General features: G+C 43.7%; 1 protein-coding gene across 15 annotated transcripts in view; it reads left to right on the top strand.

Moving 5' to 3' along the window:
• Window positions 1-289: 289 nt before the first annotated feature.
• Window positions 290-27,611, top strand: part of LOC129709739 (UPF0500 protein C1orf216 homolog) — a 240,470-nt gene continuing 213,148 nt past the window's right edge. For 4 of the 15 annotated variants that reach the window (XR_008725568.1, XR_008725567.1, XR_008725563.1 and 1 more), the window contains exon 1: window positions 19,997-20,135. The gene's annotated coding sequence lies outside the window, so the exon portion shown is untranslated. Of the gene's footprint in view, window positions 485-3,982; window positions 4,060-4,886; window positions 5,988-19,887; window positions 20,136-27,611 lie in introns of those variants that run through there. The other 11 variants (XR_008725560.1, XR_008725559.1, XR_008725558.1 and 8 more) reach the window with 7 other exon arrangements.

Below are 27,611 nucleotides of genomic sequence, written 5' to 3'. Positions count from 1 at the left end.
ACTGTGTCACAAACCACGGTTTTCCAGTTACTGGTCGGCGTGCATTAAACTGCTGTCGCTGCCCGCGGCCAGTCATTTCGTGAAAGCAGAGAAGTTATTCAACTGTAACTAAATAAGATTGTCAGAGCCCCAGTCCATCTCCGAGCGGTCTCAGCCATCAGTCAGGCAGAGAAAGAAACTGCTTTTAAATTGGAAAACCCCCCCAAAAAAAACTCTAACGATTATTTCCTAAAGATTACTTTAACGTTGCTTTTGGTGGTGGGAGTCGTTCTCGGGAATGGGCTGGGCTGGGCTTGGCTGGGGGAAGTGGGGGATTCTCTCTTACGTTGTGTGGAGAAGTAGTTCAAGGGAATCTGGCTCCTTTCCATATCCGGACCGGAATGAGATGGTGCTGTTAGCATGAAATGCTGTATGTAAGTGACTGTGTTTAATTAAACAAGATCACAGGCGCTCCTGAAAGAGAGCTACGCATCAAAAACATCTGGTAGGTCCACGGGGCAGTACGGCCGAGTGTGGCTTTCCTCTAACATGCCCCGATTTGTAATATCCTGCACTAATTGTTCCCTCCTGCCGCCGCTCTGTGTTTATCCCGCTGATGGGAAGCAGTCAGGGCTTAGGAATTTTTGCTGCAGGTTGCCTTCCGCGGTCACTGTAAACCTCGGGGATCCTGACGTTGTGCAACATGTTCCACTCTGACACCTTTCCTACACGCAAGGCAGGGGACGCGATCAGCGCTACAAGTTCTACTGCCTGGTGCCCCCTGGAAATCCTCAGTATCCTTGGTACCAGCGCCTGGGCCAGAAGGCGTAGACCGCGCCTCTGGCTCATCTGATACTCTCACCTTAAACACAGATCTCCCCTGAACTTTCTGAAAATCAACGTTACTGCAGATGCTGGAAATCTGGGATAAAAACAGAGCATGTGAGAAAGGAATAACAGAGTTAAGGTTTCAGACGTTAACTCTGCTTCTCTCTCCATAGATGCTGTCTGGCCTGTTGAACTGCTTCCACTCAACAACCATCAGGGTATTGAACACCAACTAAACTATCTAACTAAACCATCTAACTTTTCTGTTGCCTTCAGTGGATTTTTTTTAAGCCAGCATATAGCCTGTAGCAAATATTTGACTAAAGTGCCAGTGGTGTCAAGAGCCACGACTGTTTAAAAGTCGTATATAAAAAAAGTGAACAGTGCAATTCTTACTTGCAGTAGCATAACATGATATTTAAACACAGTACTCAATAGGTGACATAATTTAAAAAAAAAACGGAATTCAATGTTACCCCCCCCCCCCACAATATTAGTGCAAAACAAAACAAAAGCCCAAAGTCCCTCGTGCAACCACGACAGTTTGTAGTTCGAAGTTTAGTTGGTGTTCAATACCCTGATGGTTGTTGGGTGGAAGCAGTTCTTGAACCTGCAGGACATGGTTTTCAGATTCCTACACCTTCCTCTAAATGGCAGGAGTGAAGTGAGAACATGGCCAGGGTGGTGTGGGTCCTTGATGATGCTGGCTGCCATTTTGAGAGAGGGCCTCCTATAGTCCCGTTTGATGGTGGGGAAGTCAGTACCCACGATGGGCCACTTATACCACTTTTTGTAATCTGCTTCATTCCTGGGCTTTCGAGTTGCCAATCTAGGCTGTGATACAACCAGTCAATATGCTCTCTACCGTCCGTACACCTGTAGAAGTTCAAGAGAGCATTAGTTAACATACCCAATCACCTCAATCTTCTAAAGAAATAGAGGCATTGATGGGTTTTCCGTACAACTGCATTAATGCGCTGGGTCCAGGACGTACATACACAGCCAGGAACTTGAAGTTGTTGACTCTATCCACCACTGACACATAGGAATAAAAGCAGGTTTGACCTTTATATATGAGGCCCAGCCATAAACAGCAGAATCCATAGAAATTAAGAAGGGTCCTGGACTTGTCATGTTAACTCTGTTTCTCTTACTGTAGAATGTTTCCGCAATTTTATCTTTTTGTTTCTGTTGTCCAGCATCTGCAGTTTTTGTTTCATAGTTCTGGCTTCCAAAAACAGGCAACTTTCACTAGTGAAGCAAAAAAATCAACTGTAAACCACTTGAAGTAAAATGGATTACTTTACCAAGGAGAGAGAAGTAACTAAATTCAGCCAAATGCCACTGAATTATTGATTTCAATGTTACAAATAAGACTTCAAAGAACAGGAATTAACTGCATTGGCTTTGTCAGTGTGTTCTATAGCCACACTAGCTCCATTTTGTTTCTACTTGCTGAGTTTGGGAAAATTCAGACCTGTGTTTACTAGTAGCTGGGAGGAGGCAGCAGGTTAAATATTTGGCAATTGTTTTTAGATTACGTTGGCACCTCCTGTTTATCTTGCCTTGCCTGCACTTCTCCTTTGCCTGAGACGAACGTGTAATGTTCCTCTTGTTCACAAAACAAAAGTTTGCAGATGCTGGAAATGAGAAATAAAATCAGAAACTGCTAGAAATGCCAGTTGGCATCTGAGGAAAAGGAAACAGTATCAATATTGCAAGTCCGTGACCTTCCATTGTAGCTGAAAATTGTTTGAGGTTGCAGATAAGGTGAAAGGGTGGAGAGAGCAATGCGAATGCATGTGATATAGGGAGATCGCAAAGGATTGAAGAAGATAAGAAATGGGAAATGGATGGAGCCCTTTGACACTGCTCCACCATTCATCAAGAACATGGCTGATCTACCTCAGTACCATTCTCCTGCACGTTCCCCATGTTCACGGATTTCCTTGATGCCCAGAACTCTATCAATCACCGATATTAATTATCTCAATGACCGTGCCACCACAATCTATCAGGGAGGGAATTATGAAGATTTGTCATCCTCTGATTGATGAAATAACTCCCTCTCAATCCTCAACAGCCTCTTCCTTACTCTGTGACTGTAGCTGGGAGCCCTGGTTCTAGACTCTTCAGACTCTATGCACTCAACCATTCATGCACTGAGAGAGGGGGGCAACATTCTGAGATGGCCTCCTCATCCTTTCACACCCAGCACCACCACTATTTGTGCCTCTTAAGACTCTACAGATCTCTCAACTATCACAGAAATTTCCCCACGATCCATCCACCCTACCCATTCTCTGCAACTAAAAATGTGTCTCTTTTCTACATTTTCTTAGTATTGATGAAAGTTCTTGGAGCACTAACGTTCACTCTATTTCTCTCTCCACAGATGCTCCCTCTCTTGCTGATTTTTTAAATTCCCAGCATTGTCTGTTTTTATTTGAGACATTTCTTCTATTACTTGTGTAAGAAGGAACTGCAGATGCTGGTTTAAACCAAGGATAGACACAAAGAGCTGGAGTATCTCAGCGGGACAGGCAGCATCTCTGGAGAGAAGGAATGGGTGATGGTTTGGGTCGAGACCTTTCTTCAGACTGAAAGATAGTCTGTTAGTCTGAAGAAGGGTCTCGGCTCGAAACGTCACCCATTCCTTCTCTCCAGAGATGCTGCCTATCCTGCTGAGTTATTCCAGCTTTTTGTGTCTATAGTATCTTCCTTCTATTACTTGCTTGGAGTTGTATATATTTAATAAGGATCGCAGCTCCGAGAAGTCCATTGAAAATGGTGTAGGCGACATTTCGGGACAGAGCCCTTCTTCAGACTGAAAGATAGAGAAGGCCAGAACAAAACAAAACTGGCAACAGATGACTTGAGGAAGGGTGGAGTCCATAATGGCCCATTGTTGGCTGGGGAAGATATGTCGTTAGCAGAGTTTTCATGAGTTTTTCCCTCCACATTGGCCTGATTGGGAAGCTTTTATTTCACACTTTCTGGAGATTAGGGGTGGTCAAACTTGGGAAGGGTGGGTTGAAGAATCTAGAGGATGGGTGATGTGGTGCATTTAACACCATGACACAGGAGACTGCAGATGCCGGAATCTGCAGCAAAAAAACCCAATGCGCTGGAGGATTTTAACCCAGAATATCGATAATGACTTTCCTCTCCACAGACGCTGCTCGGCCCACTGAGTTCCTTCAACAGATTGTTTGTTACTCCTGTAACATGAATCGAGGTTGCATGTGGTGGGTAGATTTAATGTTGTTGCTTTTTTATGTACATTGATGAGCTAATGTCAGAGTCCCATCACTCATACTGATCCCTTGAGTATCAGTCCAGGTGACAAAAAGAAAGAACTTGCATTGAGATGCTGCGTTATGCCCCTGTCTCACTTAGGAAACCTGAACGGAAACCTCTGAAGACTTTGCGACCCACCCAAGGTTTCTGTGTGGTTCCCGGAGGTTGCAGGTGGTTGCCGGAGGTTGCAGGTAGTGGAAGCAGGTAGGGAGACTGACAAAAACCTCCAGGAACCGCACGGAAACCTTGGGTGGGGCACAAAGTCTCCAGAGGTTTCCGTTCAGATTTCCTAAGTGGGACAGGGGCATTACAGAGCTGGAGACCTGGATTTGATCCTGACTACGGGTGCTGCCAGTATGGAGTTTGTATGTTCTCCCTGTGACCACGTGTGTTTTCTCCGGGTGCTCGGGTTTCCTCCCACACTCCAAAGACATACAGGCTTGTAGGTTAAGGTAAAATGTAAATTGTCCCTAGTGTGTGTAGGTTAGCGTATAGGGCGATCGCTGGTTGGCGCAGACTCGGTGAGACTGTATCTCTAAAGTCTAAAGAGTTAGCATTGCATGACCTCAGGGCGTCCCAAAGTACTTTGAAGTTTTTTGGAGCAGCAGTCTTTCCAATAATATAGCAAACACATTCTTCTGAGAAACAAATACCACAGAGTCAGAGAGCAGGTGATATATTTAGAATGTTGGTATCCCCAGGCCATTCTCCAATGAGTGGACTAAGACTGTTTGTTTCTGGTATTGCAGCTCACCCTGAAACTTCTCTTTGATTTAAAGCACCAGGGCTGAGCGAGTGACCGAGTGCTGGCTGCAGCTGCCCAGGGCAGGGCACTAGTTTGTCTTGGTTTGCTCCAGTGACACTTCAGCTGGCAGATCAGCGAACATGGCAGACAAGAGTGATGGACAATCTATATCCAAGGCTATCTTTCCTTCCATCTCTAAAGGACGTTGCAGAGAACTGAATAATGTGATTAGAGAAACGATCTTGAAAACACAAGCCTATTTAGGCTTGCAGCTTCAGTACATAAGGAAGCAAAATGGAGAAAGATGTAACGTGCTGCACATTTTTTGACATTTATGAATCATAATTTCCTTGTTAGGCAAAAATAGCATGAGAATGTTTATGTTTCCCCTTATTTAACATCCTGCGTTCAAAATTGCATTCTGAAAAGTCATATTTCAAATCTGCAATTTCATTAGCACATTGTTAATTACAAGGGACACAGGCATTTTCTTGTTGTTTCCAAAGAGAAGAATTTCATTTTTTCACTTCTTCAACACAATCTACATTTGCAAATCTTAAAATTATAAACTCTTGCAGCTCGGCAGTAATGATTGATATGACAGAGGCGCAGCACTTGATCTAAGTGTTTACACATGCGCACATTTATGAAATGAGCAAGGCAGGAAAATGTTCTGATCAATGCATTAGTACATAGGCTCCTAATGCCCATTGGAAGTGGGTGGAATAGACAGCATATGATCTGCAATGCTGATCTTCCATCAGCATAGTCTAGTGGGAGCCCTGCACATCAGCTGACAGCCTCTCTTAACCTTGGGTCAGTCAACACAGGTTACACAGCTGGAAGGCTCTGCCAGCTGAGCTATTGAAAATAATCATCAACTGACAGTAAATTAATTGTTGTTCGATATCTGTCGGGTGTCACTGTGATTCTCGAAGAGTTTGTTGCTATCGTAATTTCTTGAAAGTTTCTAAAGTCCGCAAGGCTATGGAGCGCTGTGCCTGCTGTTGAGGCTCTTTGACGTTGTCAAGCTTCTCCAGGGCACTGTTATTCCCAAGCGCCTGGACAGCAGTGGCGGTACAACGAACTGCAGATGTTGATCTATAAAAAAAGATACAAAGTACTGGAGTAAGTCAGCGGGTCAGGCAGCATCTGTAGATCATGGAGAGGTGAACATAGATAACTTACAACCCAATGACATGAAAAGTGAATTTTCCAATTTCAGATAACTCACTTGTTAACAACCCACCTCCCTTCACCCCCGCTCTTCCCTGGCCCCACCTGGATTCACGCTCATTTCTCCCCCATCCTCCTCCCCCTGCCCCCTTCCACCTATATTCTTCCCTCTAGCTTCACAATTTACAACCGTTTTACCTTTATCTCAACTTTTTGTCTCTCCATCTCTGACCTTTGCTCAAATATCTACCTATCAAAAAGACCCTTCACTTGTATCCAGCCTCTCTTGTCAGGCTTTTTGTTGCCCCCACCTCTCTTCCAGCTCTCCCCTCTCCCCCCCACCACCACAATCAATGTGAAGAAGGATCCTGGCATGAAACGGCACCTATCTATGTTCTCCAGAGATGCTGCCTGACCATAGCTCTTCAATAGCTCTTCTTGCTACCACTGTTGGGCAGGAGGTACAGAAGCCTAAAGCACTGCACCTCCAGGTTGAGGAACAGCTACTTTCCTACAACCATCAGGTTCTTGCACCAACCTAACAACTCTAATCCTACCTGAGCAATGCAACACTCAGGACCACCTCTTGCACTATCATGGACTTATTTTCCAATTGAGTTTGCACGAATGTCTTGTTCTTGGTTTTGCGCAGTCTTTTTCTATTCATTGCCTTGTATTATTTATGTTTTTGTGTCTTGTCTGAGTCTATGTGCGGATAATGCTGCTCCAAGCAAGATATTCATTATACCTGTATTTCACTGTACATGTGCATTTGACAATAAACTTGACATGACGACCAACTCTTCAGCATGCACAAAGCGTAAGCACAACGCCAGTCCTCCATTCACCATCAATCTCATATTGGACCTTGCATCTGTAGCTGACAATTATGGGCCGTGGATGTAGGATGAAAGCCAACAGAAAATAAACATTCCAAACCTAATTTTGAAATCAAAACATGGCAGAGAGTTCTATCAACAATTAGAGAGCAGTCCTGAGCTACTATCCATTTCATTGGTGACCCTCGGACTATCTTTAATTGGATTTTACTGGACTTTATCTTGCACTAAACATCATTCCCTTTATCATGTACCTGTAGACTGTGGATGGCTCGATTGTAATCATGTATAGTCTTTCCGCTGACTGGTCAGCTTGCAACAAAAGCTTTCCACTGTACTTTGGTAGACATGACAACCAACTAAACTAAACAAATCTAAACTAAACTAAACTTTGTGAAGGTAGACAAAAATGCTGGAGAAACTTAGCGGGTGAGGCAGCATCTAGGGAGTGAAGGAAATCAGTGACGTTTCGGGTCGAGACCCTTCTTTAGACGTGGAGGTGGGGGGGAGGCGGGAAGAAGAAAGGAAGAAGCAGAGACAGTGGGCTGTGGGAAAGCTGGGAAGGGGAGGAGAAAGAAGGAGAAAGCAGGTACTAGCTGAAATTGGAGAAGTCAATGTTCATACTGCTGGGGTGTAAACTACCCAAGCGAAATATGAGGTGCTGCTCCTCCAATTTGCGGTGAGCCTCACTCTGGCCATGGAGGAGGCCCAGGACTGAAAGGTCAGATTCGGAATGGGAGGGGGAGTTGAAGTGCTGAATGGCATCTGACTGTCCTTTCACGATCCATGCCTTCTCTTTGCTTTCAGTTACATTTGTGCATTCCTGATGGAAGGCTGCTGATATTCAGTGGGGTGACTACAAGTAGTCTTGGGGCAGACATCTCAGACGGTAGCTTCATGCTAGTGTAATGATGTTCCAGATTGTATGGTTAACATGCACCAGTAATGACATAGTGAGGAGACATCATAGGTGTGATGTGTTTTCATCCTGAGTGAAGGATCACAAATGATGAAAGATCTAATACTGTGCTTTCCCTCCATTGGTTCTCAATTACAGGGTGTATTCCTCTCTCACCTCATTGCTGGCTTATTCAGGAATGGTTGGCAAATGAAATTAAAATGTTTCCCCGTCTTCCCTGAGCCAAACAGGAAGGCCAATCTTTGTTGAGAAATTATCTCGATGGATGGTGGCACAAATTTCTCAGAAACCATGATTTCTGAGAAATCCAAATTCCCATTGGCCTCGGGTGGTGTGTTAGTGATCGATTTGGTTGCGCTATGTTTCCCTCCATGGTTGAACAGCAGTTCACTGTTAGGAGTCATGTTTGAAGCTTTTGCTGAGGTGCCAGTAGATGCCTTGTGAAAACAGCCAAGTTAGAGGGAATTCCCCATGAAGCAAAGTTGAGGGAAGAAATAAAGGAGAGGAAAAAGAGTCTACCGATAATTTATTTAAAATAATAAGGGAAGGGCTTAGAGCTTCCAATCAGAGAAACTGATCCTGAGCCAATAACAGATCAAGTCCTTGATGATGCAAGTTCATGTGGCTTAGAACAGCCAACACAGGGGCTAACAATAATAACAAATAATAATAACTCCAGTATCCATATCCAGTGTCTTTTCTGAATGAGAACTTTGTACATATCAACTTTGGCTCACCTCAATTTGGTGCCTATTTTTAATTCTGTAAATGACCTCCAGATTAATTGTGTGTTTATTGTTTATTGTTGAATATGATAATCCTACAGAGTTTCATTTAAAAACTTATTTTCATTAGGAGAAGGTTGGAATGTTTTGTATGACACCCAGTACTTGGAGCCATTGTTGCACTTGTGCACTCTCTCCCCCTCTCTTTTACGGCACACAGATGTAATAAGGCCACATTGTCTTGGAGCCAATTCCAGCAAGACTATCGAATGGCTGGCTCTGTTTTAAAGGTTGAGGGTGAGTGACACATGGAATGTCTTGGTTCATGTATGTTGGAGTTATGTTGGCGTAGCTCGAGGCAATGTCCGAAACTCCCACTGTTCTATTGTATTACAGAGTCACTGATCCAGTCACAGGGTGTCTATTTCCCCATATAGAGCACAGTTTCACACAGCACCACAGCAATCACTAACTGCTGATTTACTGTCATCATGCAGACTAGTTCTGTGGGGCTGCAGGGTCATAATCTTTAGCTGGCTGCTCTCACTATACAATACCACAACTCTGAATTTCCAAAATGTCCATGGTGACATAATTATGGACATTATATTTGGCTCATTTGAAATAAAACATATGTGTAACCGTGCAAAGGAGCAGAAATAACATTATATCATTTGTTTAATTCTGCTACAACTGACTGATGCGCTGCGTATGGGACTGATGTGCTACAATGCTGATGACTATATTCTGCTCTCTGTATCTCCCCCTTTGCTCTGTCTATTGGGCTTGAGACTGAACTGATTGTGCCTATGTATGGTAAATCTGATCTGTTTGGATAGCAATGCAAACAAAGCTTTTAACTGTATTTCGGTAAATGTGACAATAATAAAGCTAAACCGAAACCCATTATAATGGGAGCCAGGATTAAAGGGACGGAGTTCAGTGAACATGAAACGTACAAGCCAATTATTTCCCCATCCAGAATGAATAAGCGAGTTCGGTATTCCCACTGAGCATGCCCAGGTCATAGATCACTCACGATACACATTCTTGGCAGCTGTGCTGTTGCGTGTGTGCAGGCCTGCGTTTCTTCTGTGGTTGGGGTCGGGTCTACGGCGCTGCGGGCGCTGTTGCGTTGCTGCTGGGCCATCCCCATCCCCTCCCAGGTGTTCCGTCCCTGTCCGGGGGTGGCCGGAGGTGTCCAGGGTGGCGCTAGGCTGGCGGGGCACTGGCCCGGGGCGGTGGCGGCCCTGGGGCTTGCAGCCGGAGCGGGGGCGCTGACCCGTTCCCCGGCGGGCACCGTTGGCTGCACCTCTCACCTTGTCCAGTGGCTGTTGACTGACCCCCTCGGTGCCGGCAGGGGCCAAGCGTCGGTCATTGGCTGGGATGCACAAGGGATGCTGCAGTGGCACTGTGGTGCACTGTGTCTAGGTGTATATCTGAATGACAATAAAGTTTTCATTCATTCATTCATTCATCCATTCATTCATTCATTCAGTGGCTCGGCGGGTCAGGCAACATCTCTGGGGATGGGTCTTGACCCAAAACGTCACCCATTCCTTTTCTCCATGGATGCTGCCTGTCCCGCTGAGTTACTGCAGCGTTTTGTGTGTGTGTCCCTGTTGATGGTTGATGGTTGGGGGTGGGGAGGGGGGGATTGGCCAGCGGCCGCTGGGTGGGGTGGGGGGTGCAGCTGGCGGTCCCCGGCCTGTCAGGGAGCGGGTTCCTCGGGAATTGGAGCGGGGCTGGGCTGGAGTTGGCGCTTCTTCTCCACCCTGGCTGTGGGCCTGGGGCTGCTGCTGCTCCGGGCTGGTGTCCCATCGTTCCGGGGCAGTCGGTTAGCCCGGCGGGCATGCGGAGTTGAGCTGCGGTTGACGTTTCTTCTCCATGCTGGTTGACGTTTCTTCTCCTGCTGAGAACGTCTCTCCCGCCGGTCCAGTCTCTCCCACTCGCATCTGCCCCCTCTCTCTCGCAGTTATGCTCTCCTGCTACCTGGCACCCATGTTCCTCAGAATAAATATATTTTTACACCTAAATTATGAATAAAGATACGAATTTATACACAGTTTATACAGCCAGAGCTTCGTTCACTTTTTCTTTGGCGCAAATGATCTTTGACAAATCCCATGACTCCTTGCGTTTTTCGGAATACCGAACTTGCTTATTGCAGGGGTGGTGGTGGAGGCCGATATGATAGTGGCATTTAAGAAGCTTTTAGATAAGCTCATGGATCTGCATGGAATGAAGGAATATGCTTGAAAGGCATGAGGAGGAGATTAGTTTAATTTGGCATCATGTTCGGCACGGACATTGTGGACTGCAGGCGCTGTTCCTGTGCTGTACTGTTCCATGTTATATCCACGTTCTATGAATGGCCAAAGGGGGGGGGGGGAGGTGACAGGTATGGGCAGACAACAGCCTCCTCTTTCTGATAAGGTTAGAATCCAAATGAATGATTTATTTGAGCGATCACAGAACTGTTACTTCCACTTATAGTATTGTATTGGGGAAGGTGGTCTAGAATATGTTCAGTATGCATTGAACAACCACTGTCAAATGGCTGACGCAGTGCACAGGGTTGTCAGACCTTTTCTTTTTGGGATCAAAATTGGCCAGGGATGTACCTGACATTAAGTTAATGAGTCTTGGCACTGTCAGACTCTCAGGATACATGTTATTGTGCAATATTTATGGCAAGAGACAGGAAATCAGGTCTGTTATACGTGAAGTACAACCTATAAATGACAGGGAAGCTATGGTCTCGAAAACAGATGAGGGTGACAACAAATTTAAGTGACAGTGGGGTCATGTTTGCGGGTTTAGTGGAGGCGTGCCAGAAAGTGGCACCCAGTCTGTATGTAGCCTCCTCAGTATAGAATAGGGGAGGCTATCTATTAAACATATGTTTTTTAAGATAGAAAGAGTTTGTTGATGTTTTCAGAGGTAGACATGTTAGCTGTGCAATATTTTATGCACATTAATTGCAGAATGCACAAAGTGTCCCATAAGGTTTAAGGAATAGGAGTAGAATTAGGCCATTCGGCCCATCAAGTCTATGCCATTCAATCATGGCTGATCTATCTCTCCCTCTTAACCCCATTTTCCTGCCTTCTCCCCATAACCTGTACTAATCAAGAATCTATCAATCTGCCTTAAAAATATCCACTGACTTGGCCTCCACAGCCTTTTGCGGCAAAGAATTCCACAGATTCACCACCCTCTGACTAAAGAATTTTCTCCTCATCTTCTTCCTAAGCGATCAAGTAGGTTATGTAAGTGGGCAAAAAGATGACAGATGGAGTAGCGTGCAGGGAATGCATGGGATGAAGTGAAAAGTAAAGTAATCACTACATGGTGTGAGGCTATTAAATGCTGGTGTTACATGAGATCTGGGTATTCTGATACAAGAAATACTGAACTATAACATGCAGTAATTAAAAAAGCAAATAAATACTGACCTTATTGCAAGGGGAGATAGAATACAGGGTAGGGAGGTCCCGCTGGAACTATGAAGGGCTTTAGATGGACCACATATGGAGTTTTGTTCATCTTGTGTAAGGATGGATGTACAGGTCAAAAGCCGGTGCAGTTATATTTAATGGATTGAGTCTTGGGATGCATGAGGTTTACAATGAGGTAAGAATGAATAAATTGGGCCTGTGTTCTGGGTTTTAAAAGAATGAGAGTTGATTGAAACAGGTGAGACCTTGGCAGAGAAGATATGGTCAGGATGTTTCCCCTTGTTGATGAATCGTGCACTAAAGGGCAAAGGGTCAGGCTAAGGATTTGACCACTTAAGACCTATATGAGGAAGAAATTCTGCCATCAGAGGGTTGCGAATCTTTGGAAACCTCCATCCAGATAGCTACAGAAGGTTGTAAGAATAAGGGGTAAACCATTTAGGACTGTGATGAGGAAAAACCTTTTCAACCAGAGAGTTGTGAATCTGTGGAATTCTCTTCCACAGAAGGCAGTGGAGGCCAATTCACTGGAGATGTTCAATAGAGAGTTAGATTTAGCTCTTAGGGCTCAGGGAATCAAGGGATAATTGCAAAAAGCCGGAACGGGTACTGATTTTGGATGATCAGCCATGATCACATTGAATGGCTCGAAAGGCTGAATGGCCAACTCCTACGCCTAGTTTCTATGTTTCTATATGTCAATAATCACACTCCAGCCAGAGATAGGTAGACTTTTGGACAACTGGGGAATTTGGAGATACAATGATTGGATAGAACAACAGAGTTTTGGGCCTGTCCCACTTACGCAACGTTTTAGGCGAAGACTATGTAGTCGCCACATGGTCGCCACATGTTTGTGGGTGGTTGCCAGAGAGACGGGTGGATGCCAGGGAGAGTCCCTGCATTCTGGGAACTAGTCGCGGCCTCATTATGGTCACCGCAAATTTTTCAATGCTGAAAAATTACCGGGGACCAGAATGAAGCGGCCATGGAGAGTAGCGAGAATTCTCATGTCATAGGTCCTTGTGGGTTGCCAGGAGGTCGAAGGTTCTCGTAGCCGGTTGTAGCCGGTGCTGACTGGTGAATTGGTACATTGGGGAAAAAAAGGGTAGCAGTAGTTTTCAGAACCAAGGATAACCGACCGGTCATGTTAAATGTCCACCGAGCTTCACAGCCGTTACCTCTAGCTTCTTAAAAGTTTGTCTCCATTCCTTCTCCCCCCCCTCCCCCCCCCCCCCTCCTCCCCCTCTCCCCCCCTCTCACACCACCCCCCCCCCCCCCTCTTTTAAAGGACTTCCCATACACTGCACTTTATCACCGTCTTAATTACAGGGCCAACCTTCCTGTTCATCGCGGTGTGTGTATGTATCACCTTAGCTTTGCACCGTGTGAATTTCACTCAGACAGTGCTCCCCTTGCTTACCTTGTCCCGGCAGTCGCCTGAAAAATCGCCTAAGTGGAACAGGCCCATTAAGGTCAAAAATCAGATTATTGAATGGTAAAGCAGGCTTGAGGGATTATTTAGCTAATTGCTGCTCTTGTTTCTCATCGAGTCATACAGCATGGAAACAGATCAGCATGGTATTTTTGATTATGCATACTGCAGCATCTGGAAGTAACACTGGGATGTCAGGACTTTCATATGAAGAAAGACTGGATAGACTCGGCTTGTACTCGCTAGAATTTAGAAGATCGAGGGGGTTACTTATAGTAACTTACAAAATTCTTAAGGGTTGGACAGGCTAGATGCAGGAAGATTGTTCCCGATGTTGGGGAAGTCCAGAACAAGGAGTCACAGTTTAGGGATAAGGGGGAAATCTTTTAGGACCGAGATGAGGAAAACATTTTTTACACAGAGAGTGGTCAATCTCTGGAATTCTCTGCCACAGAAGGTAGTTGAGGCCAGTTCATTGGCTATATTTAAGAGGGAATTAGATGTGGCCCTTGTGGCTGAAGGGATCAGGGGGTATGGAGAGAAGGCAGGTATGGGATACTGAGTTGGATGATCAGCCATGATCATATTGAATGGCGGTGCAGGCTAGAAGGGCCGGATGGCCTACTCCTGCACCTAATTTCTATGTTTCTATGTTTCTATGTAACACTGAGTTACACGCTTTCAGGAAATTATTCTCCTTTTGTCTCTTACACATTTACTGGAGCTATCGTGCTTGTGTTGTTTATCTCGTTATCTCCCTCTTACATTCAGCTGTTTCATTTGAAGTCTCCTCCATTTCACGCCATGACAAAATCCATCTCATTCCCATTCCCCTTCCTTGACAATGAAAAACTGTATGCCTTACTTTTCCCAGTTTTGAAAAAATGTAATCAACCGCAAACATTACCCCTTTCTCTCTCTGCAAAAAATGTCTGACATCCTGTATCTTTCCTGCACTTTCTAAGTTTACCTTAAATTTTCAGTATCTATTGTATTTTAATTTTCTAATTTGGTTTTGTTTTGTTTCCCTAGTTATGCATATCTTGTGCATAATCTCACGACTTAGTTATAGTCCAACCCCTGCATTCATGTCTATCTATTAAATTAATTATATTTGAATTATGCATTGCCGATTAACAGCGATGCTTTCACTCATATATTTCAATGTGCTTGGAAATCTGGGAATTCCCTTTCCCAAACACATTCCATGCAACCCCAATAATGCCAAGGCATGCATATTAATCAGTGTAGCTTCTTTCCTTTTGATGGTGTGATAGCAGCTGGTAACTTCACTAATCCCATGTTGAATGCCTGCGAGGAATTCACATTCAAAATCCAGCAACTAATTTCAAAGTTTGCTGACCCTCTGAATGAAGAAGTGCCTTGAGCATTTAACTTACTTCTCTGCCTAGCCAACTTATAATAGACACAAAAATGCTGAAGCAACTCAGCAGGACAGGCAGCATCTCTGGAGAGAAGGAATGGGTGATGTTTCAGGTTGAGACCTTTCTTCAGACAAATTATACTTTTGTTGTGGGTATGGTAATACAGTTACTGTTGCTGGATGGTATCCAGTGGGTGCTGGGCCATCGATCCGGAGGCATGAATCAAAATCCATTAAAACAGCTGGGGAATATAAATCCAAATCATTAAATAAATCTGGAATAAATAACTAGCAATAGTAAGGACCCAGCTACTGGCCTGTCAGCAAATCTGCCCTCCTGACCTATTCTGGTCTTTGTGTGACTCCTCTTTCACAGAAATTATTGCCTCTTAACTGGCCCCTCAGTTTGGGATTGGTTAAGGATGGACAATAAATATCAGCCTTGTCAACAATTCCACATCCTATTAATGAATAAATACTTTCCTTTAAGCTGCTTGTGCCCTCTGCTTCTCTCTGACCTAGCTAACCTAAATAGTCTACGTACATGGATCAGATCCCAGTTCATTGTTTCCAAACGTTAATAAGATCACTCGGACTGTCTCAGAATTGTTGTTGTTTCCAAGGACCTACAAATTGCACATCGTCTGGTGACCTTCTCTGAACCTCTCAAGGCCCTTTACCTCACCCACCATGTGAGGGGATGAAACTTAGGCTCTATCATCACAATGAAACATAACCAAGTCTTTTTACAAGGACATTTTACTGCATTTTTTAAATGTATTGCACCATTTCAACAATACTTCCTATTGTATTTGTTCTTCCTATAGCCTCATGGTATTGGCCATGAACCTTTGGAATGATCTAGTCTAGGCGTCTAAGTATTTGTCATTATCAATAGTATACAGTTCAGATCCTTGTCTAGTATGCCAAGATTTACTTATGCACAATACTACATTTATTCATAATAAATGTCATTTGCCAGTTTTAGATCCATTGCATTATTTTGTCTGCACCTGATTTAAAACTTTTATTGCTTAAGGTTACAGCGGCATCAACAATTTCTTTCACAAAACCGTTCATTCAGAATATCTTTATTCAAAACATGTATAATTGTTGTGAAGAGCAACAACTCCAATACCATTTTCCGAAGGATTATGGCCATTGGTAACATGAAGAATGCAGCTTTTGCCTATGAACACCACAGGATGCCATCTTATTTAATAGCCTCTGTTATGTTACCCTGTCAAAAACATTACCATCCACAGAGCGAGTTATATCCAAAAGCCTAGTCAAATTTCCCCAAAATCTAACTAGAATATTGACCTAGGTCTCCCTCTAGACCTAAGGGGCAATTCCAGAACCTAGGGAAGTGTTCAGACTGAACAAGGGTTTGTTGACTAAACATCCTGTCTCTCTGGTTATCCTCTGATAAATATGTTGAGATCTCACGTTCTCATCAAGTCACCATAGATATTTATTTTACAAGTTACTAATTTAGAGCCAAATTTATATTACATTATTGCTATCTCATCAAACTTCTGTCATATCTTGGAAGTTCATATCAATCTAACTAGAGGAATCCTTCAACAGCTTTCAAATGTGGTCTTTGTTCCTAGTTTCCCTGCAATTGTCAAACATCTACTTCTCCAATGACCTTCCGAGTATTAAAATATCAATGTGGTTGTGTTTGGATCTGGTTAATTCATGACAGAATGAGTATTATAAATGAAGGTACACAAAATTGCTGGAGAAACTCAGCGGGTGCAGCAGCATCTATGGAGCGAAGAAAATAGGCGGCATTTCGGGCCGAAACCCTTCTTCAGACTGATGTATAATGAGTATTATAAATGGTTCTGTCACGTTTTTAATATGCCAGCCAAGTTCCTGACAGCATGATGGAGTTTACTGTACTATTTATATTTGGACTCTGTTGAGATTCAATCCACCAGTGGCTTTTATAACTCAAACAAGCTTAGAAAACCAACTGCAGATCCGGATTTAAAATGTTTTTGGAGCGCTTTTGGGGTGGCACAGTGGCACAGCCACTGCTACACAGCACCGGAGACCCAGGATCGATCCTGACCTCGGGTGCTGTCTGTGTGGAGTTTGCATGTTCTCTCTGCGACCTGCATGGGTTTCCTTCGGATGCTCCGATTTCCTCCCACATTCCAAAGGCGTGCAGGTTTGTAGGTTAATTGGCCTCTGTAAATTGGCCCTAGAGTGTAAGTGTGTAATAGATGTGAAGTTGGGATAACATTAAATTAATGTGAATGGGTGATTGATAGTCTATGTGGAGTCCGTGGGCTGTAGGGCCTGTTTCCATGCTGTATCTCTAAAACTGAAAAAAAGCTCAGAATAATAATCCATGGCACTTTCTCAAAGAATATTGATTGGTATATAGAAATAGATAGTTGGCGGCGCGACTCACCCGTTGCAGCGGCCCCTACAGCCTGTCTGTCTTTTTGTGGTTTTTGTGTCTAGTTAAATGTAATTTTGGTGTTCTACTTTAAATGACCTTCCGAGTATTAAATGTATCAATGTGGGGGTGTTTGGGGGGGGGGGAGGACAGAAACTGTATTTAAATCTCTTACCCTGTCCGGGAGACCCGAACTTTTTCCCTGTGCGGGTCTCGGCTGTCGTTGGGGCCTAGCGACCGTGGAGCGGCCTCCAGCCTGAACGACCCGGGGGCTCGGGTGACTGCGGAGCTGCGGATCTGCGGACTCACCATCGTCGGCGGTGGCCGGCCTCGGAGTGTGGGGAGCGGCGGTGACTCGCTGCTGCGACTCGACTCCTGGGGCTCGGAGGCTCCAGCAACGCAGCCGCAGGTCCGGTGGACTGGGACATCGGGAGCTCGCGGGTCTGGGAGGAGAGAGAGTTTGGACCGCTTGGGGTGGGAGCTCCCGCAACGCGACTTCTCCAGCCTGTGTCGCGGGGTTGGAACAACCCGGACCGGGACAGTACATCACCCGGCACGGCTTCATGGCCGTGGGACTCACCATCGCCCGTGGGGGTTCCAACCTTGGACTTTCAGACCGGGAGCGGGGGCCGTAAATCGCCCCGCGCGGCCTAAAATGGCCGCGGGACTCATCATTGCCCGCCTGGGGCTTGGACATCGGGAGAGACATGGAGAACAGGGGAGAGAAAAGACTTGCCTTCCATCACAGTGGCTTCACTGTGATGGATGTTTGTGTGAATTTAATTATGTGTATGTCTGTAAGACAGTGTCTTTGTTTGTATGGCTGTGGAAACAACATTTCGTTTGAGTCTCACTGGGGCTCAAATGATAATAAATTTGTATTGTATTATTGTATAATATATAGGTCTGTGAAAAGTGGGAGGGGTTGGAGATGGGGATCGTAGGAATATGGATTTGGGTTGGGGTAGTTGAATGGTGACCTGGTCAACAACATTAGTTCTGGACTGGCATAACAAAGTAAATGCAGCCGTGATGATGGATTTGCCTCCTTTGCCCTTTGTACCAGTGATTCTCAAATTAAACAAATGTTTAGATTTCACACAATGGTTTGGAAGAACAATTCTCTCTGCAAAGCAGTGATCTTTTCTTTTCATCGTCACTTGTTTGGAGGTGGGGGGTCGACTGGAAGAACCAAAACAAAATAGGTTTATCAAAAAAAGATGATTTCATTTATTGGGTAGCCAAAACCTTTGTTCTCCTTGCCAATATATAGAGGAAGTGGCCACTGCTTACATTTAAAATGTCTAATCATGGGTTGAACCAACACTGAGTGATTCTAAAAATAAAACACAGTTATGACAAGACTACCAGGAGCTGTTGGTTCAGTTGAGATGAAAATGTTTCATGAGGCAGCACCTGGGAGAAAAGTAGCGACAGTGACAAATTTGTTGCCCTGAACAATCGATAATCCAGGCTGGTTATCCTCCATAAACTGCTCTGTACACCGGGCTGGGCACGTTTTCTATAATTACCTTGTCAAAAGGCTGCAGCACCATTGTTGACTGCTGTATCAGTCAGCCTAGGGATGACTGACACTTGGTTTACATGGGGGCTGCTCTGACTGACAACTGTTTTAGGTGGTGCCATGGGCTGTTTCCAACTCCCACAGCCATCTCAGTCAGTCCCGCACAGAGCTTGTCACTGCAGGTAAACCGCACAGCCATCAACGTGCGGAGTGATAGTTTGCCCGCAGTCACTGGCTTCAGAAATGGACACGTTTGGTCAACAAACTTTTTAATGTTAGAAAAGTGGCAAAGTCAAACTATACTGGATTGCATTTCATTTACAGAACAATCACGTGGATAACAAATAAAAAAACATAGCCTGCAGTATCCTTGGCCTTAATAAGTGTAGAGTTAACTTTCTCTTTATCACTTATCCCAGTGCAGTTGTAAGCACTTGAAAACCTACAGTAGGAATGTGATCTTCCTCCTCCAATTTTGTATTGCTGGAAGAAACTAAAGACTCCCCCCCCCCCTCCTCCCCACCCCAAATCCTTTTGATGTGTCTGCATTTCAATTGATTCCAAATACTTGCAAACTGATGGTACACAAAAATAAGCTGTCGAATAAGGGTTTCGGCCCGAAACGTTGCCTATTTCCTTCGCTCCATAGATGCTGCTGCACCCGCTGAGTTTCTCCAGCTTTTTTGTGTACCTTTGATTTTCCAGCATCTGCAGTTCCTTCTTAAACACTTGCAAACTGATTATAGCTTCCCTGCCACTAGATGTCAAGAGCGCATTAATATATTGGAGAGTCTTTCTAAAACAGGGACATCTAATGGTGGCACAGGGGCACTAGCCTGAACTCAGCGGACTCATTTCTGATTCACTTCCATATTTTCATTGATTTTAACTACCTTTGGCAGGATATTAGTCCCTTGAGATGGTTCATATCCCCGGATGTATGCCTTTGAATCTATATATTATATACCTACATAAAGAAACTAGGTGACTGTAGTGATTTACAACCTGCTACATATTTTTGTGTTAACAGTGCAGTAAAGTGGGAAGCACAAGTCATGTTCAAACTCCAGTTTACACAGCTGTGCAAGGTTATTTTTGCTTGCTGCAGAGGCTCCTCCTGCAGAGTAAGCAGTAAAGAGAGAAGCTTTAAGGACCATTTCCGGCCCTTCTCACGTGAGGTCACATTCTGCAGCTTTCCACACCTGCAAGGACAAACAGGTGACCTCTGCTCACTGCCTCTGCTGAAACAGCCCTCCAACCTTCTGCAGGAATGTGTGAGGAGTCTTAGTCCTTATTTTAACTTGTGCTAACGGGATCTTTCTTGCACTCTTGTTTATTGGAGTACTGTATGATGCCCCTTATTCAGCTATCTAAAATAATTATCTGTTTTTCCATCAGTAAACGTAAGTAGGAGTGTCGATGCGATTTGTAAATGTTTCAGATTTAATGATGAGTAACAAGTAATTTTCTACTAACCTTCAGGATAAAATATATTGTTTCTTTTGATGTAAAAATGCACCTGTGGACAGTGCGTTATATTGTCAGTAGTATTTTATTCCAGGAACATATCCCAAGGCTCACTCACGCCTGTTGATAATGTTGGATTTTACATGTTCTAATTCACAAAACCAACAGCATTTGGCGGAGTTTAACAATTTCAAAATATTTAATTTTAATTGAAATTAAACTCTTTTAACTGGATGAATAAAATGCCATTTCCGAAGAGAACATTGATGCAGCCCTGTAACCATTGTCAGTTTTATACACAGAGTTATTTCTAAAATATCGTGCGGTGAAATATTTGACGATTTAACAACTAAGGATCTTAGTTGGAACCTTTTTTTAACCAGAATATATGGGCGATGAGTTCATCTCACAGATTTGTTGATTGGGTGTTGCTATTATGGGAAGTTGAATATTGTACTGCTGGCAAGAATACACAGATATGCTGTCCATGACTAAGCTGACTACTGGGGCAACAAACTGCTCTGATTGCTTACATCACAGTAAGACAATTGCATTTAGTTAGTGTGGGGCATTGCCAATGCATGTTATAAATGACTCCCGTTCTCATGTGCATGCCTTCTACTTAACATGGCAAAATAATCACAGTAACCTGAGATAGAAACAAAGTGCGGGAGTAACTCAGCAGGTTAGGCAGCATCTCTGGAGAAAAGGGATCGGTGACGTTTCGGGTCAAGATCCGTCTTCAGACTGGCACCCATCCGTTTTCTCCAGGGATGCTGCCTAACCCGCTGAGTTACTTCAGCACTTTGTGTCTAAGTTCGATCTGAACCAGGATCGGCAGTTCATTTGTATACAATCACAGGAGCATGATGGATATTGGCAGCATGTTTATCTCTTCATTATTCATGTTCCACAGGAAAACCCGGTAAGAAACCCGGTATCAAAGTTTCCTGCAGATGGTGATTGCATTGTGTTGCTGTATTGGTGTTAGGAAATTTTACTGTTCATTCAGCCTCACATGACAAGTCAGGGGTATGACTTTTATATAGTCAGAGAGCGCAGGTCAGAGAGGTCCTCCGGCCCAATTCATCCATGCCATATAAAATGCCCCATCTACGCTAGTTCCATTTGACCACATTTGGCCCATATCCCTCAGAATCTTCCCTATCATGGTGCCCGTCCAACCTCCACTGGCAGTTCATTCCGTATACTCACCAACCTATGAATGAAAAAGTAGCCCCCATATTCCTATTGAATCTTTCCCCTCTCACTATACATCTCCCTTTACTCTGAAAGTATATTCGTGAATAGAACGACATCAATCTATTAGAAAGTGATTCAGACCTTCCACAAAGTGCTTGAGAGAAGTTGATGTTATAATGTGTTTAGTTTAATTTAGTTCTGTCGTGGGATTCAGTAGATCCTACAGACTAGGATCACACAGACTAGGGACAATTACACAAACCAGGGCCACTTTATATTTATATAGCCAATTAACCTACAAACCTGTACGACTTTGGAGTGTGGGAGGAAACAGAAGATCTCGGAGAAAGCCCACGTGATCACGGGGAGAATGTACAAACTCCGTACAGACAGCACCCCAGGTCAAGATCGAACCTGGGTCTCTGGCGTTGTAAGCACTTTAAGGCAGTAATTCTACCACTACCACGTGCCACCCTACGTGTTCAATGTGTTCAATTTGTTGAATTTGACGCATACTTCAAGAAGCTTGCACACACAGACAGGAATTTCCAGTGAGAACATTAATTGAGGCCGCAGTAACCAGGTTTAGAAAGACTTTATGCTTCTAAAGAATCAGCAGCAAGATGGTCACCTTTTCCTGTCCATTCCACGATTCCTCCTAAACCAATATCACCAAAAGCAACTTGTTTAATTGTTGTTCATTACAGCATCTCCCTGTGTGGACAGAGCTCTTGTGTTACCAAACATTTGTAGTAATCAAAAAATATGGCGTTTGTGAAACATATTTCTGAGAAAAGTGGTAAAACACAACATAAAGATGTTATTTTGTTCCTCAAAAGGAAATGAATCTTATTAAGTTCTCCCAGACTTACTACTGTTCGTTACCCAACAATCGTTCAAAGTTCCGTCAGGTGCAATGACGAAACAATCTAATTTCCTTTTAAATACACAGAAGCATGTTGGATTTTAAAACATGAACTGACTCAATCAAAATTGGTCTCGAGGGGATTTAACCTTCCCTCCGTCAGTATTTAATTCAGAAATTGGTCCGTTGGGTAAATTACCATGCTGAGAAAATGTTAGTGAAACAACTGGCTCATAAGGGGAGTAATCTATATACTGCTAATCACGATGCTTCAGAATAAAGCTAATCTAAAGTGTCAGACTACTGTTGTTCTGGGACGTGGAAGCCAGTGACCCAAGGTCAAATGTTTCTGCTGGATTCATTTAAGTCATCCTTAATTCTTTCGGCACTAAAACATCTTTACGCTGCTTTACAAAAAATATCAAGTAACATAATTTATCTTTCAGTTTACATGTCACTGGAAAAGATGTTGTACGAAGGGTCAGCGAAGAGGGGAGCATCAACAACTGAGTATTACAGTCTTACTTAGTAATACTTATTATTACTTAGTAATAATTACTGAGTAATACTTAATATTACAATATAAAAGAAACAGATTGCTAATTTATTTTTCATTTTAATGTCCAAAGAGTTTTGCTGTGGACAAATTAGTTCTTAAAATGTTATTACAAATAAGTAACAACACATTGGCAGTATGGGTACAGTATTAAGAATAACTGCTGTGGCTGGACACAACTACTCTGCTTTTACTCTGCAGTCCTTCGTTTCCTGTATTTCCTAACATGACCCGTATCTCTCTTGCTGCTTCATTGTAACCAGCAGCTGCTGCAACACATGGTCTTTTCTTTCAGCGAGCAGACTACAGTGGTCTGACGACTAATATCACGATTTGTCAAAGATCACCCTCTATTCTCTGATATATGCACAAAATAGCATGGCCAAGTGTCACTTCTGTTCATTTCAGTCAGTAGTTTCCAGTCAATCTTTGTCACTTGAGTTCTCCATCATTTGTATTCTATTGTTTCGTAGCCCTTGCTGCGAGCACTGGCAGATAAGAATGCACAATGGAGGTCAGTGGCGTTCGAGAATACTGCAAATGAGATGGCCCCCTCTCCTCACAGGTTACTGTCTTACTGACTTCGATGCTGGCGACCCCTGCTCTCTGTAACAAACTGACTGACACCCTCCTCTTTGCAAAGGCTCAGGTGCAGAATGATCTGTGTGTACTCCAAAGGTTAATCACAGCCAAGACTGACAGCTGCAGTCTCTCACTTGGGGCTCCGTCTGCGTAAGATTATTCTTAATAATGGATATGAATGAGTCTACACAGCCCTCCAGGGCCGCGGAAAGGCTCCCACTGTACGGAATGCAAGCGACTTGCCATTTCTCAAATTTGCACACTTCACCTCAATTTGTTTATTCCCACATTTATATAGCTCTTCCGAACATATAACTGTCCATTTAGCATGTAACTATTGCCAGATGAAAAGTTTCTAAACAGATTCTGTTGTGAATATTTTGTGTTTGTGTTGTCTACTAAAAAGTACAGCAGTTTGTCCTTAAGGAAATGGGTTTGTACAGGGTGTCGACCCGAAACGTCACCTATTTCTTTTCTTCAGAAGGTCTGAAGAAGGGTCTCAACCGGAAACGTCACCTATTCCTTTTTTTCCAGAGATGATGCCTGACCCGCTGAGTTACTCCAGTATTATGTGTCTATCTATGGTGTAAGCGGTGCATCTGAAGTTCCTTCCTACACATGTACAGAAATAAATTGGTTTGCTGTTTGTGCCAGTATCTATTCCCTGTTATTTTGTTGTGCATTTGTGCTATAGGAAGTGCGGCATTTAGCCAAAGAGTCAAGTCAAGTCAAGTCAAGAGAGTTTATTGTCATGTGTCCAAAATTGGACAATGAAATTCTTGCTTGGCTGCAGCACAACAGAATATTGTTCAGAATACAGAACAGTTCAGTGTGTCTAGACATAGACCATATATATATACACGTAAATAAACAGATAAAGTGCAATAGGCTGTTGTAGTTCAGAGTTTGTTTGATGGTGAGTTTAATAGTCTGATGGCAGTGGGGAAGAAATTGTTCCTGAACCTGGTTGTACCAGATTTCAGGCTCCTGTACCTTCTACCTGATGGCAGCGGAGAGATGAGTGTGTGGCCAGGATGGTGTGGGTCCTCGATGATATTGGCAGCCTTTTTGCGGCAGCGACTGCAATAGATCCATTCGATGGTGGGGAGGTCAGAGTCGATGATAGACTGGGCAGTGGTCACAACTTTCTGCATTCTTTGCTGAACCAAGCCACAATGCAACAGTCAGCATGCTCCCTACTGTGCACCTGTAGAAACATAGAAACATAGAAATTAGGTGCAGGAGTAGGCCATTCGGCCCTTCGAGCCTGCACCGCCATTCAATATGATCATGGCTGATCATCCAACTCAGTCTCCCGTACCTGCCTTCTCTCCATACCCCCTAATCCCCTTAGCCACAAGGGCCACATCTAACTCCCTCTTAAATATAGCCAATGAACTGGCCTCAACTACCCTCTGTGGCAGAGAGTTCCAGAGATTCACCACTCTCTGTTTGAAAAAAGTTCTTCTCATCTCGGTTTTAAAGGATTTCCCCCTTATCCTTAAACTGTGACCCCTTGTCCTGGACTTCCCTAACATCGGGAACATCTTCCTGCATCTAGCCTGTCCACCCCTTAAGAAGTTAGAGAGAGTCCTCTTTGACATATCGACTCTCCGTAATCTTCTCAGGAAGTAGAGGCTCTGATGTGCTTTCTTTATAATTGCATCAGTTTGCTGGGACCAGAAAAGATCTTTGGAAATATGCACGCCCAGGAATTTGAAGTTCTTGACCCTTTCCACCATGATATAAACGGGATTGTGGGTCCCTATCCTACCCCTTCCAAAGTCCACAATCAGTTCCTTGGTTTTGCTGGTGTTGAGAGCCAGGTTATTGTGCTGGCACCATTTGGTCAATCGGTCGATCTCACTTCTATACTCTGACTCGTCGCCATCAGTGATTTGTCCCACAACAGTGGTGTAGTCGGCGAACTTGATGATGGAGTTCGCACTATGTCTGGCTACACAGTGATGAGTATAGAGTGAGTATAGCAGGGGGCTGAGCACGCACCCATGAGGTGCTCCCATGCTGATTGCTATCGAGGATGACACATTTCCACCAACACAGACAGACTGTGGTCTGCGGATGAGGAAGTCGTGGATCCAATTTCAGAGGGTGATTTTTAAGGTATTAATACTAATGGGCAATACAGTGGCACATCTAGTAGAGCTTTTGCCTCACAGCTCCAGTGTCCTGGGTTTAATCGTGGCCTCTAATGTTGCTAGTGAGAAGTTTGCACATTCTCCCTGTGACTGAAGGAAACACAAGGTGCTGGTGTAACGTAGCAGGTCAGGCAGCATCTCTGGAGGACAACGATATGTGGCATTTCGGGTCCGTACCCCCCTTCAGCCTGAAGAAATGCCTCGACCCAACAGATCCTTGTTCTCCAGAGATGCTGCCTGAGCTGCTGAGTTACTCCAGCATTTGGTGTCTTCTTTTGTAAACCAGCATCTGCAGTTCCTCGTTTGGACTTTACCCTGTGACTGTGTGGATTTCCTTCAGGTGTTAGGTTTCCAGATGCTCCCAAAAACATGCAATTGCCCCACTGTGAATTACTCCTGCTGTGCTGATGAACGGTAGACTCTGGGAGCGAGTCGATGGGAATGTGGGGAGAATGAAATGGTTTAAGATAAGTTTATTGTGAAAATGGAAAACAGCCTGCATATGCCAGAATCTGAATTAAAAGCAGAAATTCTGCAAGGACTCAGCCAGTCAAGAAACATCTCTGGAAAGAGAAATCTATCAGAGGAAAAGTTGCTGACAGGAAACATTGACTGGTTTCTCCTTTCATTGATGCTGCATTACTGGCTGAGTTCTTACACCATTGCTGTTTGTGTTGTTATTTGGTGGGCAGTGGGTCAAAGTGCTATTTTTGTGCTCATTCCCTCTGCAACATTTTCCCTATTTTTACGGAACTGAGATAAAATAGCGTTTTGCTGGGTCTAAAGTCTACTAAGTATGACATCAAACTCACTTCAGTGTATAAAGGAAGTCATATTGCCCTTTAACTGACTGGTTTATATGGTGAACAGTTTAATGCCAACGGTACTTACAGTAAAGGTTGAAAATTGTTCATCATTTTCTCAACAGTTTGAGTTGCTCCAGTCTAATGAAACAGATGTGCAGTAGTCCCTGCAAATTTGTGTCTATATCTCAAGTACATCAAAATGTCAGAATATTTCTCAATTCTTTCGCTGATTCACATGCGGTTTGACTTCCGATTATGCAGCTTTACATCGGCAGACTAAAAATAAAGCCAAGTGTGAGAAAATAGTTTTTTAATTTCTTGTGCAGTTGAATCCACAATCTAAAATGTTGCAGATTAATGTTTCATTGACATATTTCAGCAGGGCAGCCTAAAGAAACGTGGCAGTTTCACACAAAAAAACAATCTACAGGAGCTGGCAACTGGTGTCTTGTGTATCCTGTTTAAAATGAGACTTGATTGCCTTCTTAAATCTGCTCCTCAGTTCCCGAAACTCCACCAGGGATACACTTGATCCCACCTGTCTCCGGCCTCCATCTTTTTCCTGACCAGAGCCTCAATTTCTCTCATCATCTTATGCCCCTGTACCACTTAGGAAACCTGAAAGGAAAGCTCCCGGAGGTTTTTGTCAGTCTTCCTACCTGCTTCCACTACCTGCAACCTCCAGCAACCACCTGCAACCTCCGGGAACCACACACGGTAACCTTGGGTGGGGCGCAAAGTCTCCAGAGGTTTCCGTTCAGGTTTCCTAAGTGGGACAGGGGCACAAGTGGGACAGGGGCATAAGCTTTCCTTTCTCCCATTAACTTTATTCTTTCTCTCCATAATCTTTAATGTTCAAGAAACAATCTGATATCCTTTCAAACAAAAGTACAACGTTGTCATATGCTTCCTTTGCGGATCTTATTTAGTTCCGTGCAACTATTTTAAATATATGCCCTCTTGTTACAGTCTTGTTAACCAACAAAGCCATTTACAATTGTTATTATTTTAAGTTCTCTCAAAAACTAACATTATCTTGTAGAATTCAAATGGATCATCCTGTAACCTTTCAGCAAAAAACTCTCTACCTGTTTAATAATATTGATTCTTCATCCCTGATAAGATATTTTGCATTGATTTAGTTATTCTTCTTAAATAACACACAATATTCTAGAATAGAATAGAATAGTTTCTTTATTGTCATTGTAACATGAACCATGTACAACGAAATTTAAAATGTC

This window comes from Leucoraja erinacea, chromosome 26 (assembly GCF_028641065.1).
Source record: "Leucoraja erinacea ecotype New England chromosome 26, Leri_hhj_1, whole genome shotgun sequence".
NCBI classification, from domain to species: Eukaryota; Metazoa; Chordata; class Chondrichthyes; order Rajiformes; family Rajidae; genus Leucoraja; species Leucoraja erinaceus.
This window is presented reverse-complemented; position numbering and strand designations above follow the sequence as displayed.